The following is a 17,405-nucleotide window of genomic DNA, read 5'->3' as shown; positions in this document are numbered from 1 at the left end:
TGCCTTTGTTGTGTAAATGTCATCTAGCTGGGATTGTAACTACTTTAATTCAGTCATGTTTTCTACAGATAGTTGTGTATTATTTGTTAATGTATTGATTTTGTCAATTAAGTCCCTTTGCTTTTGTTTCCGTATGCGTGATCATTTTTTGCCTGTGTCCACTGCTATTTGTTTTGTTCTAAACTTAAACCATTCCCATTTACTTATATCATTCATGTCTATTTCTTCAACTTCCAAGATAAGAGACTTTACCTGGTTACAAAAAATTACATTTTGTAAAAGATCATTATTGAATTTCCAGGTGTTTTGAGAATTTTGTTGTTGTTTGGATGTTAATAAGTTTAAAGTGATCATGCAGTGGTCTGTATCAGCGGAGAGGCTGATATTTTACAATCTGAAATATCCTTACCTAACTCACGTGAAATCAGCCAGTAATCTAATCTTGAACACTGGCCGTTTCCTGCAGAGTTATACCAAGAATACTGGATTGATGTTGGGTTCAATGTTCTCAAATAATCAAATATATGTGTTGTTGCACATAAGGACATTATTGTGTCACTATTCCTATGAGGTAATCGGTCTAGCCATGAGTCTGGGGCTATATCATGATCTCCTCCCAGTATTACTTTGTCTGAGTTATATTTTATTTTCCAGTTATTTATGAGTTGGGTTAATTTTGCATAAAATTTCACATTTATTGTTTGGTTCTTAAAGCCATTAATGCATATCAAAAGACAGCGTTTGTCATTTATCTCCACTAACACCATTAACCAATGACCTTCGCGGTCTTTTTTTTGTGATCAATTATGTTACCTGGGAATCTATTAAATAATATAACTCCTGCTGATTTTGATGTTCCATGTGCAAAGAAGACGTTATCCCGCCATTGAATTTTCCAGAAGTTTTTATCAATCGTTAGAGAGTGAGTCTCTTGTAATAAGACGCATTGTGATTTTTGATCCTTACAAAACAAAAAAATGGCTTTACTCTTTGTATTGTTTTTCAAACCCCTAACATTCAATGACATAAAAGAAATAATGATTGTTCTGAAACTAACTTTTTTTTCTCTCTTCTTTTTTCTCTAAGCAGGAATGAAGGTGTTGTCCTTAATAGTATCTTATCAATATATGAGAAAACAACAACTTGAAAAAAAGATTTTCCAATTCCCCTTTCGCAAGTAAAACGATTGTCACTGGTTTCACATTAACAATATGTGCTTACTCAAAGAAAAAAAAAACGACAACTATAAAATGTTATGTAAACATATTACTTTCATTCTGTGTAGCTGCAGGGGCTTTAGCATTTGCTTACAGTATTAGCAGTAGTTAGGGGTCAACTCTGCGTCCGTCTATTAGTGCATAACCTTCTCTTAGGGAGGCCTTCTTTCCATTTCTTCTGGCTTCTTGCACCTTGGGCCACAGTTTAGCACGAGCCTCACGATCTTCCTTTGAGAAGTCCTCCTTAAACTGAACGTTCATCTCTCTGCACACTCTTGCCTTCTTTGATTTCCTCCATACTTCATCACAAAAGGTTCACATGGCAAACTGGATTATTACAGGTCTGGGCATCAAGTCTGTAGTTGCATCGTTCTTCTTCCCCAGGCAGTGCACAGTGTCTACTGACTCGCAAAGTTTCTCCACTGACATCGGGATTACTCTCGTAAGAATACACAGTCTCTCATGTCTCCTCTTTGTCTTTTTCAGGAAGTCCCATCAGTCTAAGGTTCCACCTTTTCTTGTATCTGGCTTGCTCCAGACAGGTCTGCTTCAGAAATGTACTTTCTTACTTAAACAGCAGCATTTCTTCCTTCACTTTGTTTATTTCTTCCTTTGTTTTCTCTCACGGCCTGTGTGTTAGCTTCTATTCGGGTTTCAAAGGATTTCAGTCTTTCATCTGTGATCTGGCACAAGGGTTTTAAGTTGGTTTTGCTTTTATTGCATTTTTATTTGTGTGTTTATTTGCTGTGTTTTTATGCATGTAAACTTAACCCCCCTCATTGCTATAATCACTGACTCATGATTGAATCAGCACACTTGCTGCAGTTCACCTGCTGGTATAAAAAGGGAAAGAGTCATGGAGCCGAAGGGATCACCTCGTTTGGAAGAAGCAGACACACTGGGAGAAGGAGGTTTCGAGGCAGCCGACACGTAGCGGCAAGTCAGGGGCTCCGCCAGCCGTGTTTCCCAGTGTGTCAGCATCAGGATCTGGACCAGCCGGAGGGGTCGGACGAGTGAGTGTGTGGCGACGTGGAATACACGCAAAGGCAGAGGAGAAGTCTGCCTGCCGTGGGGGTATCGTAGCCCCACCCTGTCTAAGCAGCTTAAAGGCTCCCACGCAGAGTACCCTCCGTGTGCTGGCGTATGTTTCGTCCTTTCAGGTAGCCTGGTGGGTGCCGTCATGCGGGATCCCTGGTTTTAATGGTGGCCTAGCCAACAGCCTGCAAGACTCTCCCTACTCCGGGTCTGGACGACACCATTTGTTTTATTTTTTTTTACCGGTTTTAGCCAGTTTAATTTTTCCAGAACTTTTTAAGTTTTTTTTTATTTTACTGGGCTTTTTTTTTTTTTTTTTTTTTAAACTTTTATTTGTTTTAAAACAAACTGGCTTGGCAATAGTGTGCTCCACCAGATCATTTATTTTATTCTGATCGTACCACCATTACACATCTTGTTCATCAAATCTTTTTTATCAGCGTTTGAATTGCGTTTAAGTTTAATTTGTAATGTAATATTCCTGAACTTAGGCAGAAGCCCTGGGGAAATGAATAAGGAGGCATAAAGGCTAATAAGAGCACAACCTTTATTTTGTACAGTTCATAAGGCAGCTGGTCTCAGACCTGTATGGGATTCGATAGTCAGATAGCAGTTCGTATTTGAGCCAGTCACTTGCTCCCTTTAGTGCACGGCCACGATGGAAGAAGCCACAAGGCAACGCCTCAAACCCACCCACTCCACAAAACAGCACTACAACAGAAGGTCCCCACTTTTACATCAACACAGCAAACTCACCAATATGGAGGGAACTCTTAGGACCCACCCACCTCTGGTCTCACCGTAGGGCAAGCAGCAGCAGCATCCAACTCCTAATTTAACAACTCCTACATGGTCCAATACTGGGTGCAAGCATCGCCATTAAAACTTTCCTACACTCACACAGCATATTCATACAATGTATAGAATTAAAAACAAAACTACTTAGCTTTCCCCTGGGTCGAGACCCTCCCACGGGGTCTGAGTTTTGGCGCTGGTCCGATGCAATTAGCTGTCACAGACAGATGCCGGCCCAGCGCAATGCCTCCACTGACGGCAGGAGTACCTCTCCTCTGGCTGGGGAGTGGAAGAGCGTGCTCCTATGTATTCCCCTGACTCCTCCTATCCCTCCCTGGATGGTGAACTCACCCTACAGTCCCCCTAACTGTCTTCGCCGCCGGCAGCCCTAAACAGCTGCGATCGGCACCCTCCCACCAGGCCCACTGAGCACTAGACGGTTGCTTGGCTGGGTAATCACCCAATAGCAGTCACCAAGCTCCTCTCCCCAGAACACCTCACACACACTGACTCAGTCCTTATGTCACCTCTGCTTGCTCTACCCCAGGTGCTACCACTCACCTGTTCAACAGAGCTGCTCCGACTCACCTAATCACCAGAGCAGCTCCCACACACTACACTCCTCTCACCCTTAAAGTTGACTCGTCCCTGAGTCAAGAAATGTCGTAATCCTGAAGCCACCCCGGTGGCCTCCTCTGACGCTGCAGACGCAGTTCCTGCAGTCTATGCTGCTCCCCTCTGCTTGTTTCCTCTCCTACTTGGTTTGGCACAGGCAAACCAGCTGCTACTGGTCTTGCCAGCTGTTGGCTGCTGAACATGCCCTCCTCCGTCGGTGCCCGTTCTCCCAGCTCACTGTTGTCGCCTGAACAGTGGTGTGGGGATGTCCTGACTGGTGGTTCTCTCAGTTCTTCTCCGGAAGCTGCTGCTGACCGTGCTGCCCTCCATGGGACCCAACTGGCTCTGCCACTTGCCTCTGGTCGCCAGGTCTGCCTCTGTGTCCTTGGCGGTCCTGATCTTGCCATCTCTGGTATTGGGGAAAGACATGGTTTGAGTCGATTGTAGTGCACAGTCATTTCAGCTCCCCCCTCAGCTGGCTCCAGTCGATACACAACATCTGTCAACCTCTCCACCACTTTATAGGGGCCCCTGAATCTCCTCTGTAGCTTAGGACAGATGCCCCTCCGCCGGGCCTTAGAACGCACCCACACAGGGCATTGGGCCCTCATATCAAATGCTTTTGATATTTCCCAGATGCTGCAGCCTGGTGCTTCCTCACAGCTCCCATCACTGTGGACAATGTGTCCCTCAGTCGTGACACATACTCTATCACTGTTGGAAACTTCTCACTACCTCCCACATCCAACATAATGTCCACCGGAAGCACCATCTCCTGTCCAAACACCACTTTAAAGGGGGTGAATCCAGTACTGGAATGAACACTACTCCGATAAGCCAGTGTAACAGGACACAGCTGTAGCTTATCAGTAGTTTCTGGCTTTCCCTCCCAGTAGCCAATCGCTGCAGGGGGAGCCACCCTATATAAGTAAGCTGGGCATTCAGATCATCGATTGCCGACTAGCAGCTGGGCTACGTCATTCAGGGGATTCCTTGCTTCTGCTTCAGGTTGGTGGCAGATAGGCTCAGCGGCAGTGCAGCATGTCACGTTTTAATTACATTTTACCCATCCGGTACTGCTCTCTGCTGTTCTCGTTTCAGAGATTGGCGCTGGGTGTTCCAAGGCTTGGTTCAGTAGCCTGGACTCATTCATTGCCGTGGCAAGCTGTTGCCAGTAGCATCACTGGTTCTGAGGCACACGACGGTGTTCCAGTTTTATGGTCAGGCGGAAGCTGACACAAATATGCTGGCGCTGGAATAGTCGATGCCAAAATACTGTCACCCACGTTGCACTGGATGGACACCGATCTCCTTTTGTCAAGTTACGGGAAGCGTTACGGTGTATCAAACTGCTCTGGAGACCGCTGCTGCTCTGCTCTGACGCATCTTTCCAGGTGTTCCATCAGCTGCTTTGTGTTACTGCGGCTTCAACTTCACTTCGTTTCCTTCTCCGCCCTCAACAACTCCTTCTTGGAGAAGAGGAAACGCTGACATGTGAGCCGCCCATGATAGTGGGGAACGGAAGGACATTTTGGGGGACAAAGCTGATTGTTTTATCTTAATTTTAAATTGTTTAGTTTTGTGTTTAAACTATTTCTGTTCTTCAGGTGCTGAGACTGCAGTGGTGGATTGGTTTCCTGGTGGTGGTGCCTCCCTACTTTTCTTTGGTGTGGTTTTGTTTATCTTTTCATGTGTGGTGTTCTTGGGGTCCCTTCCCTAGCTTCTGGACACATCCACCCCAGTAGGTCTCAGCCCTGATTTATCTTCCTTTTTAAAGTATTTTGTAGGTTTTAAATGAGAATAATCTCTTTTTATACCTGTAACTGATGTGTCTGCCTCCATTGCTAAACGAACCTGAGTACCTGGTGTAACCACCTAGCTATTTTCCCTGGATATAATACCCAGGGTGGCGTTGTCCGGTTTCATATTTTTATCTTGTAGCTGACTGTTTCTTGCCACACCAGCATTACAAAAGGCAGGAGTACATCCCAATTGGTTTGGTTGTCCTCTACAATGACAGCATAGACAGTAGGGTCTGGTTAAACCTTTCAACCATTCCATCAGATTGCGGATGGTAAGGTGATGTGCGGGTCTTATGAATGTTAAGCAAACGGCACATTTCCTTAAACAAACTGGACTCAAAATTCCTTCCTTGGTCTGTATGAACAGTGCGAGGGGCTCCAAATCGACAAACCCAACCCTCTACTAAGACCTTTGCAACAGTCTGCGCTTCCTGATTGGGACTTGGGAAAGCCTCCGTCCATTTGGGAAAAATAATCCCCAATAACCAAAACATACTTATTCTGTCTTAAGGTTTCTGGCAAAGGCCCCATAATGTCCAGTGCCACCCTCTCAAAAGGCCGTGATGCTGGTGTTACCTGGAGAGGGGCACAGGGGTGCGAGCCCACAGTTTTCCGGGACTCAGTCTCTGCACTCTCTACACCAGCGTCTCACATCTTCGAACCACCCTGGCCAGTAAAATCGGTCTTTCACTTTAGCCTGCATCTTTTGTATCCCCAAATGACCAGCAGTCACCGAATTGTGTAGCTGTTCTAGCACCTTGGGGACCAACAACTCCGGGAGGACTACCTGTACCTGTTGAGCTGCATCCGAATTAGCTGGAGGTATTCGGACCAACCTACCACTTTGCATCTGTAACTGCCCCCATACTGATGCAAACTTCTTCAGCTCTCCCGTTAGTTCCACACTCCATCCTTCAGTCTCCATCCTCCATCAAGGCAATGACTTGCTTAAGCTCTACATCCTTTTTGTGCCTGCCTCAACTCATCCAATTCTTCCATGCTACCCTGATCCGGGGTTCCCCTTGACACCACAGCACAAATGGGGTTGGTTACAATGGGCGATTCCTTCACTGCCTGCCCCTCAGGAGTATGCTCCCTGGGCAGAAATGCTGGAAGCCTTGAGAGCGCATCAGCATTAGAATGTACTCGACCAGGACGATGGTACGATTTTATACTGAAAGCTGGCCAGCTGCTCAAGCCATCTGGCCAGCTGTCCTTCCAAACCCTGAAAATTATGAAGCCATTTCAGAGAGCTATGATCTGTCCTCAACACAAACTCTTTGCCAAGCAAATAATGTTTAAAATGTTTTGTGAAGGTGACCACACTCAGTAGTTTTTTTGTTGTTGCATATTTCCTCTCCTGCTTAGTCAGTGCACGACTAGCATAAGCTATGACACACTCTTGCCACGTTTACTCCTGCGACAAAACGGCTCCAATACCAGGATCACTGGCATCTGTATCCAGAATAAATGTCTTATGAGGATCTGGATATGCTAGAATAGGGGCAGACATCAAACTTAACTTGAGCTTTTCAAATGCTGACTGACACGCATCAGTCCATTTAAATCGTCTCCCCTTTTCAGTTAACTGATGTAGGGGGCGAGCAATTTCCGCAAACCTTTTCACAAATCTCCTGTAGTAGGAGGCAAGCCCCACAAAGCTTTTCACCTCAGTCTGGTTCTTTGGTATTGGCCATTGTCTCACTGCTTCCACTTTTGCTGGGTCTGCTTCCACACCCTGGGCCGAAATGATATGACCCAAATACTGTACTTGGGAAGAAAATAAGTTTCATTTAGCAGGTTTCACCTTCAGGTTAACCTGTTGCAATTTGGTTAGAACTTCATTCAACCGAGCCAGATGTCCCTGAAATGTACGACCAAATACAATAATGTCATCTAGGTAGACCAAACAAGTCGCCCACTGCAAGTCCGCCAACACTAGAACCATCAACCTCTGAAAGGTACCAGGGCTGTTACACAAACCAAAGCTCAGCACACTGAACTTAAAAAGACCTTGCCGTGTTATAAAAGCAGTCTTTTGTTTGTCTACTTTGACTTGCCAGTAACCACTTGCCAAGTCAAGCGTCGAAAACCAACATGCTTTACTCAAGCAGTCAAGAGCATCATGGATGCAAGGAAGAAGATAGGCATCTTTTCATGTTACTTCATTAATCAATGCAAAAGCGCAAACCACCATCTCGTTCACTAGCCAAAACAACTGGGGCTGCCCACGGGCTGTGAGAAGGCTGCACAATATCATTATCTAACATTTGTTTGAGATGGTCGGACGCCTCCTGTTGTAAATGAAGAGGGACTCTGTGAGGGGGTAACTTGACAGGTTTAGCCTCACCTGTATCAATCTGATGTGAGGTAAGATGAGTCCTCCCCAAGTCATGATCATCCATACTAAAAACTGACAGGTTACGCAACAGCAGAATAGCAGCCATCTCCTGTACCTCAAAACCTTTTTAATGAAGCCCCAACTGTGTTAAAGTGACAACTGACCATTGTCTAGATGAAGCATGGGAACCCTGTGTTTCACCCAAATGTTCAGCCTTATTTGCAACTTCAATATCTGTATGCAACAAACCCAGTTTCATCCCTTCTTTTAGGGTAAGAGCTTCATTGGTCACATTTATCACCCTGATCGGCACTGAACCCTGGTCCTCGAGCCACCATAACATTACAGTTTGCAGTCACTGAAACTACAGGCTCAAACATTCCAACTTGACCAGGTCCAAAAACAGAATCTGTTTTTCCAGTAATAACTGTTTCACTTCGGGGGGGTATCACTGTATCAGTGGGGACTGTCACCATTTTGGGTGTATTCATGTCAGCTGGTACCAAGACAGGCAACAACTTGCCCATTACTCTGCATTCTTTTTTCCCAAAATCCAACACCACACCATATTTGCACAGAAAGTCAAATCCAAGAAGGATCTCCTGGGAGGGCACATCAGCTACCAAAAAGTCTGCAACCAAGGCCAGTGAATCAAGCTGACAGACTGTCTGCCACCTCCCAAAGATCACCATTTCCCCACCATTGGCAGCAGCCACGTCCCCCATATACTCTGTTAACTCAGACACCCCCTTTGTCACGTCCAACCACAAACTCTTTGGGATAACCGAGAGAGTTGCTCCACTATCTACCAACAGCAGGGTTTCAACTCCCCCCACTTTACCCTTGATGTACCCTGCACCACCATGTCTAACAGCCGAGGCCACCGATATCCTAGTAGAATTGGGGGCAGGCAGTTGGCCTGCTGTACCTGCCCCCTCGAGTTTCCCGAAAAATAAGGGCAATCTCACCTCCGATGTCTAGTACAACCACATTCCCAACAACCCCCACCTGTACCTTGGGATCTGTAGTTCTTGGAACCAATGATTGGTGCTCTCACTGAGCCCTTACTAGGCTCTGGGGGACCTGCTGGGGCCTGGGCTAATTGCAGGCTTTTGACAGCAGACTGCAAGCTCTGAACCTCCTGTCTTCACTCCTCCACTATCCCCAACAACACCCCCATCTGCTCATCACTGCTAGATTTAACTACTGACACCCCCATGACTTTGGACTCTGGGATAACATGAGTTTGCTCCAAATTCCTTAACAGCTCCATTTCGGAAGACAAATTAACAGCTTCTTCCAAGGTTTTAGGTTTTGCTGCCCTCAAATTTATCCGAAAATCTCCTGTGGCAACATGCAAAATAAACAGATCTCTTGCCAACATGTCACGAGTTATCTCGTCTGCAGTGGGATATGCTCATGCCGCCAGCCACCTCAAAGCATTCCCAAATTCCCTAGCACTTTCACTGGGCTGCCGTCGTCTAGCTGTGAAACTAGCTCTACTCCAGTCATCACAGTCAGAAGGTTCAAAGCAACGAGTCAGCGCCAATTTCAACAGCCCATAATTATGTTTTGCTTCTGCTGGTGTGGCAGTATTAGATGGGTGGTTGCGTTGCTGGCCAATCAGCTGATGGGGGCGACATATTTAAACAGCGGAGCTAGGTACTGACAGCAAGCGCTCACCTGTGTGACTGATTGACTGCGCAACTTCCGGCCATCACTAAGGTCCCTCGCTGCTTCAAAGCGGAGTTGGCCGTATATTTGCATCGCTGTGGTAGGTCTCTTAGTTGGGCTTCTTATATTTTAAGTAGTATACATGTTTAAGTGGCTGTTTTCATAGGTAGCGCACCACGCTGCGTCTTCTCCTGCTCGCGACTCCTCTGCGAGACTAACGCTGCATCCTGGTATGTAAATCTGATACAGGGGGATTGATTTTCTACTTGCATGGGACACTTACTTTACCGTTTTTTTCTATTCTAGGGGAAAATCTGAGAACTGTAAAGCACAGTGGTTCTGAAGTATGTGTAGTTTTGTGCACATCTTCCTGTTCCTCATTAACTCAAACGGTCTAGCTCCCGTTGTAGCATGTTGTGTAGCACGGTAGTTCTGCAAGAACTCTGTTACAGTTTGTTTCCATGGTTTGTGCATTTTGTCAGCAGTCTGTAGGCACTCTTTTAGCACCCTGTTGAACCTTTCAATGGCTCCGTTAGCTCTGGGATAGTATACACTTGAGCGCAGGTGCTTTATCTCTCTCCCCCTCAAAAAAGTGGAAAAGGCATGGGAAGTAAATTGACATCCATTGTCCAAAACCAAGTAGTAAGGATTTCCTTCACGGCTGAACACAGTGGTGAGAAACTGAATAACCACATCAGTCGTGATAGTAGGGACAAATGCCACTTCAGGCCACTTACTATAATAATCAGTGAGAGTTATGGTGTAGGGGCAGTCCCATGTAGCATGTTCAAAAGGACCTGTAATGTCGATCCACTGGCATGAGTGGTGCAGGTGCAGTTTTTGCAGACTTGTAAGTTAACTGGCATGGCGGACATGAAGCTATCGTGTTTTGTACTGAGACGTCCATTTTTGGCCACCAATAGAGTTCATGCAGTCTCTGTTTTGTACGTACCAGGCCTTGATGTCCATCATGGGCCAAGTCCACCACTCTAGATCTGAGTGAAATGGGAACAATGAAGCGGTCTGTGCCTCTCATGATAGGTGAGCCATCCATAGCCAGTTCATCTCTGATATTGAAGTATGGAACCGGTTCAGGCAACACAGCCTTCCTGCTTCTTGCCCAACCTGTCTGAATCTGGTGTCTAAGTTGTGACAGTTCAGAGCATACGTCAGACGCTGCGGTAAATTCTGTCAATGACACTGCATGCACAGACTCCTGAAAGACAGCAGCAACAATGTCAGGAACTTCGGAAGCATCTTCTGTAACAGAAAGTGGAAGCCTGGAAAGACAATCAGCTGTCACATTTTGCTTACCAGGGCGGTATGTCACGTCATATGTAAAACAAAGCAGTCTAGCCGACCACCTGGCAATTCTCAGGCCAGCTCGACCAGTCCCTTTAGATGTGAGAAGAGATGTCAATGCCTGATGGTCAGTACGCAGCACAAAGTGATGCCCCCACAGATAGGTTCTCCACTTCTCTACTGTCCAAACACAAGCAAGAGCTTCACGTTCAATGGTAGAGTACTTTTGTTCAGCAGGGGAGAGTGTCCTGGACGCAAAGGCAACAGTCCTTTCACAGTTGTCTGGATGGGTCTGAGTGAGTACGGCTCCAAAGCCATAGTCAGAAGCATCAGTGGTCACTTGGGTTGGTAAAGAAGGGTCATATAGCGCTAGAGCAGGACTCTCCAGTATTGTTCTTTTAACTTCAGTAAAACTGGACTCAGCCTCAGCAGTCCAGTTAAACCTCACGTCAGTCGAATCTTTGAGTGTAGTACGAAGTGATTCAACGACTGTAGCGAAATCAAGAATGAACTTACTGTACCATGAGGCAAGACCAAGAACTGATCTTAGAGAGCATGTGTCATGTGGGGCAGGCGCAAGTGCCACTGCGCTGACTCTGTCTTTGTCAGGATGGAGTCCATCTTTGGATATGGTGTGCCCCAGGAAAAACAATGACATCTGGCTGAACTTTCATTTATCCATATTCAGTTTAAGTCCTGCATCATTCAAGGCATGCAGCACTCTCTGCAGATTTGCATCGTGATCCTGCTGGGTGGTGCCATAGCATATGATATCATCGAGGTAGGCTTGCACACCTGGGAGGCCAGCCAGTATGGAGGACATCATCTTTTGAAATGCTGATGGAGCTGAAGCAAGGCCAAATGGGACTCGGCAGAAATGTAAAAGGCCTTCGTGAGTAATAAAAGCAGTGATGTCACGGCTATCAGGGTGCAGAAGCAACTGATGATATGCAGAGGCTAGGTCAATGGTAGAGAAGACGGTAGCCCCTCGCAGATTAGTAAGCAGTTCATCCATGTGAGGCAAAGGATGGCAGTCACAGACTATCGATTTGTTAGGCTCTCTGAGGTCGACACACATGCGGGGTTTTCCACCACCTCTCCTCTGAGTGACAACAATGGGGGAAACCCATGGAGACGCATCAATACGTTCAATGATGCCCTTGTCTTGCAGGTCTTTAAGCTCCTCACTAACAGCTTGCCTTACAGAAAATGGAAGCCTCCTCAGCTTCTGTTGCACTGGAATTGCATTTGGTTTCAGTTTAATTTTGTGGACAAATCCTTTCGCACATCCAACTTCCCGTACCTGGGCTTGTGGAGCAGTGAGTGGTGTAGCTGAGACCTCTGGCTCACTTTGTGTAGAGAGGGTCTGCGGTTGACAGCCAGGGGAGCCACTGTGACTTGCTGTCATTACTTTGTTACCCTCGATGCACATATTCAAGGCAGTGAAAAGATTCAGCCCTAGCAAAGCAGCACCTGACTCAACTACCATGAATGAGCATGCAGCTGAACGTCCTTCATAAGTCACTACAGCATGCAAACAACCAATAACTGGTATTTTCTCCTTAGAGTAGGTGCACAGCGTTATAGTAGGTTCAGCAAGATCACACATTGGAAAAAGGTTCCGGTAAACGCTCACAGGAAGAATAGAAACAGATGAACCTGTATCCACAATCAGCTCTACATCACGAGAACGTTCATCAGCTTTAACTTGTACAGTACATAGGATTTTATCCTGCACAGTATCATTCATATAAAGCACAGTCAGTTCATTTATCAGCACCTCACGCACCTCCTTTTGGTCAGATCTACAAACTCGTAGAATGTCCCATTTTACCACATGAATTGCATGTAGCCCTGGCTGCAGGACATGATGGCTTATTAGCAAGGTGACTGGCGGACCCACAGCGGTAGAAAGAGCGACGTTTACCAGGAATTCGAGCTGCGGGCGCCATTTTCTTCTTTTCCCGCTGCCGGTTGTCCCGCGGCTGAGAGTGAAAGGCTCTCACTGATTCAACAGCAGCAGCAGCAGTAGCAGTGTTTTCTGAAAGGACGGCAGCATGATGTAGTCCGGCTTCGATTTGCAAAGCTAGTGTAGTAGCTTTAGCCAGATTCAAGTCCGGTTCCAGCAACAGTCTGTATTTGAGTATTGGCAACTCGCTCTATCAGTTGATCATGAAGCATCTGATCCTCCATGTCCCCAAACTCACAAGCAGCAGCAAGCTCACGTAATGCAGCCACAAACACGTTAACTGACTCACCAGGCCTCTGCTTCCTCTCTCGAAATTTGTGACGTTCTGCAATCACGTTTACTTTGGGAACAAAGTGTTTTTTGAGTCCCTCCACAGCAGAAGCATAAGTTGTACCTGTACCCTGGTACCCTGTACCAACCTGCAGGCGTAACAGGCCGCAACAATATCTGCATACTGAACTTTGTTTCATTCTCCTTACAATGAAACTTATAACGTGATACGGTTTACGTTTTTACAGTAAAACTAAACTACACTTTGGAACTAAAGTTCTGCTTTTTGTGGTGGAATGAGATTCCTCCCTCCCACATTGCACCTCCAAGCTGCAGCAGATTGGCAATCATGACTGGGCGGAGCTGGATGCCTTTATATTCAGCCAGGTGGCTCCTTCAGCAGGTCTTCCTTGTCTGGGGTAGCAGACTGGTAGCTGTGGCTAGACTAGCCTGAATGCCAATTCCATTGCTCTGCATGCCACTGGCAGCTTAATAGGGCATCAGTGGAGTTGGTGGAATGAGGTTCCTCCCTCCCACATTTTCATTTGGGGGACAGCTCTACATTTCACTTCATGGGGGTTCCTAGAGGTTCCAACAAGACCTAAACTTTGTCTTTATTGTAAAAAGTGACTATAAAAGAGAAGTGAAGAAAATAATTTTACAAAATGAATCAGCCATATGCGACCTTTCACTGCATCCGTATTATTAGTGGGAAATTCATCTCTTCAAAGATCAGATTCTTTTGGCTCAGTTCTTTTTCAAAAGTTAGTTCTTTTAGCTACCTGTAAGCTCTTTATTTAGCATTCCTCTGAGCTTCCAGTCACATGGTTTGTCTGTTGTTCAGATATGCTTCATTTAGTGTTGTCAGAAAAGCCTGTGCCATAAGGTTCTCTCTCCTGTATTTCTGATTCTATTATTGGAAGTTCAAGAACAGAAAACAGGAGATCTGTTGAAACTTAGTAAGAATTTATTCTAAGTTCAGGTCACAGGTAAAGCAATGCAGCTCTGGGCTGAGAAGGACAGATCATCTTCATTGCTCCCGAGCACTGGATGTGGATCACATTTTATCTTCTTTGACCAGGGGACTGCCTCAAATATTGGGATGGCTGGACAGGCAACTATTGTCTCTGACCAGGTGTCATAGACCTAAGCAGGCCATCCACTGGTGACATGATAGATCAGGATGCGCTGTTCAACGTGTGTGAATTGAGGCATGTATCTAATGCAACAGACCTTGCCTATATCCAGCTGATGAGTCATAGCTGCATTTGATTTTTTCCACCTACCTTTCATTTAACTCTGGGTTAGATGGGTGTGCTGGTGCATCCAAATTTCACGATCAATTTAAGATGAACAAATAGATTTACAGAAAAGCAAGAGGCAGCTTTGAAGTCTAGGTGTGTGTGTGTGTGGGGGGGGGGGGGGGCGTAAAGGGTAAAGGATGAGCTTGCTGCCCCTGACACTCCTCAGTCCTTTGATGAACTCATTTCCCTTGCTATTCGTATTGACAACCGTTTGGGAGAGAGGCAGAGACAAGCATTTGTCTGTCCCAGGTTTCTCCGCTACGACTGCCAAGCTGGTTACTCCGGTTCCCTCCTCTCCTTTGCATGAACCCGTGCAACTTGGCCAAACCCACCTGACCCTAACCAAATGGCGGAGTAAGTTACAGTTGGGGGTGTTTCTACTTGAAAAAAGCTGGTCACTTGATCCGGAGCTGTCCTGTAAGACCAAACGACCAGGCCCACCAGTAAGAATCGAGGCACGAGTGGGCCTGTCATCCTGCAAATCAAATACCCTCACTAATACTCAGCTGTGCGCAACCATCTGTATTAATCAACAGTCTTTTCCTGTTTCAGCTCTCATTGACTCTGGTGCCGAAGCTTGTTTCCTCGACGCTAACCTGGCCTCTGAGATGGAGATTTCTTAACTCCCTCTGGAAACACCCCTCACCGCCAAAGCCTAAGATGGCTGTCTTATTGTTGAGGTAACACACTTCATTCCCCCACCTTGTGGAAATGATTCAGCTCCATGTAATTCCTTCCTCGGATGCTCATCTGGTCTTGGGACATCGCTGGTTAAGGCTTCATAACCTGCATGTCAGTTGGAACAACATTGCAACAATGTCAACTGGAGTGTGTATTGTCATCAAACCTGTCTCTGCTTTGATCCCTTCTAGCCATATTCCATCTGAAACTACCTGCCCACCTGATTTATCTGCCGTTCCCACAGAATATCATGATTTAGCAGAGCTGTTCAGCAAGAGTAAAACACAGTCTCGAATACAGATAAGCAAATTCATTAATGCATCCATTTAGTTAGGTTTGTTATGGTCATAAATAATTCTAAATATAAACTGAGCATATGTAGACAAATAACTATCAAACACCATAAAACATCAAAGAAAGGTAATTCAATTGAATGGTCCATTTGTTAACTCACAGCGGTTCCTTTGTGCTCTTAGGTTTGAAAGGAAAAGATGGGACTATTCTGAAGGGTTGGGTTTTATAACTTCCTGATGGTTCCTATAGGGTAACAAGTAATGGTGGGAGTGGTGATATCAGGTAAGGTGGTGGCAAACAACTTGTGACTTAACAGACTTGGTACCTGGAGTCCCTTTTCCATCCATCCAGAACCTTTCCAAGCCAGAGAGACAAGCCATGGAAAACTACATCAAAGAATCCCTAGCTTCTGGCATCATTAGACTGTCGTCGTCTCCTTTGGGTGCAGGATTGTCCTTTGTGGGAAAAAAGGATAAAACTCTGTCCGTGTTTAGACTATAGGGGTCTGAATTACATCACTGTCCAAAATAGGTACCCCCTTCCCCTGACTGTTTTTGAAACTCTCCAAAGTTCTTCCTTGTTTTCCAAGTTGGATCCTTGAGAAATGCCTTTAATTTGGTATGAATCAGGAAAAGATATGAACGGAAAATTGCATTCAAAACACCTTTGGGTCATTTTGAGTACTGTGTTGGTCTCACTAATGCTCCTGCTGTTTTTCAAGCACTGATCATTGATGTCCTGTGGGATTTCCTGGACAGATTTGTGTTTGTCTATCTAGATGGCATCCTGATTTTTTTCTCAGTCTTAGGACCACACTGACCATGAGCTACATGGTCAGAAACTACTAGTCTACTACAAGCCTATATGTTAAGGCTGAAAAAAATGAGTTTCACATTCCTTCCATCTCTTTTATGGGTTACATCTTTGCAGGCTGGCAGGTGAAGGCAGATCCAGACAAGATTAAGGCAGTGGTAGAATGGCAAACTCCCTCTTCCTCTGAATGGAAGCAGTTGAATGGCCTTCCAGAGGTTAAAAGACAAATTCCCTTCTGCCGCTTTTCTGCACCAGCCTAACCCTCTCCAGTTTGTTGTAGAGGTCAATGCCTCTGATACAGGGGTAGGAACTGTGCTTTCCCAGCAGACCACTGACTAACAGGCTTCATCACTGCGCCTTCTTTGCCTGTCATTTGAAGCCCAGCTGAGAGAAATTACAAGCTAGGGAACTATTGCCTTAAAGTTGGCTTTGGATTAAATATGATGACTGGAATGTGCAGAAGTTCCTTTTCTGGTTTGAACAGATCACAAAAACCTAGCTTACCTTCAGACTGCTAAGAGATTTACCCCCGGCAAGTTTGCTGGTCCAAGTTTTTTGGCAGGTTTAATTTTACCCTAGTCTACAGACTGGGAACCAAGAATTCAAGACCTGATGCCCTTTCTCGAATGTTCTCTCCAGAAGATCCTCATGCAAGTCCAGAGAACATTTTTCCTGCTTCTTGCATGGTGGTTGGTGTCACCTGGGAGGTTGAGCAGACTGTCAGAGAGGCTCAGAGATGTTATCCTGCTCCAAGTAACTGTCCCCAAAACAGACGGTTTGTTCCCCCTACTGTCTGTTCTCAGGTGATCCAGTGGGGGCATTCTTCTCGAGTGGCATGTCATCCAGGGTCTGCTAGGACCCTTTCTCTCATTAAAAAGAGATTCTGGTGGCCGACCATGGATAAGGAAGTCAGGGACTTTGTAGCTGGCTGTGTCGTTTGCTTTCTGGGAAAAGCTTTGACCAAGCCACCCGTGGACCTGTTGAATCACCCTTCCTGTGCCCAGCCGATCTTGATCTCACATTGCTCTGGACTTTGTCACTGGTTTGCCCCGATCCAGAGGTAGCACCGCCATACTTACCATAGTTAACAGATTTTCCAAGGCTGCACATTTCATTGCTTGGTTATCATCCTCTTCTGTTTCCTGACTCGGAGGTTGAGATTCCTTCCATCTGTGCAGCATCACACCAGGCACTCTCGACTGCTTTGCAGGGACACCACGGCACCTTTCCTTTGGACTGCTGAGCACAATCGGGTGTTGGCTGATCGCTGTTGCATCCCGGCTCCCACTTATG

Source organism: Telmatherina bonti (assembly GCF_933228915.1).
Source record: "Telmatherina bonti genome assembly, chromosome: 22".
Lineage (NCBI taxonomy): Eukaryota > Metazoa > Chordata > Actinopteri > Atheriniformes > Telmatherinidae > Telmatherina > Telmatherina bonti.
Note: the sequence above shows the minus strand (reverse complement) of the source record.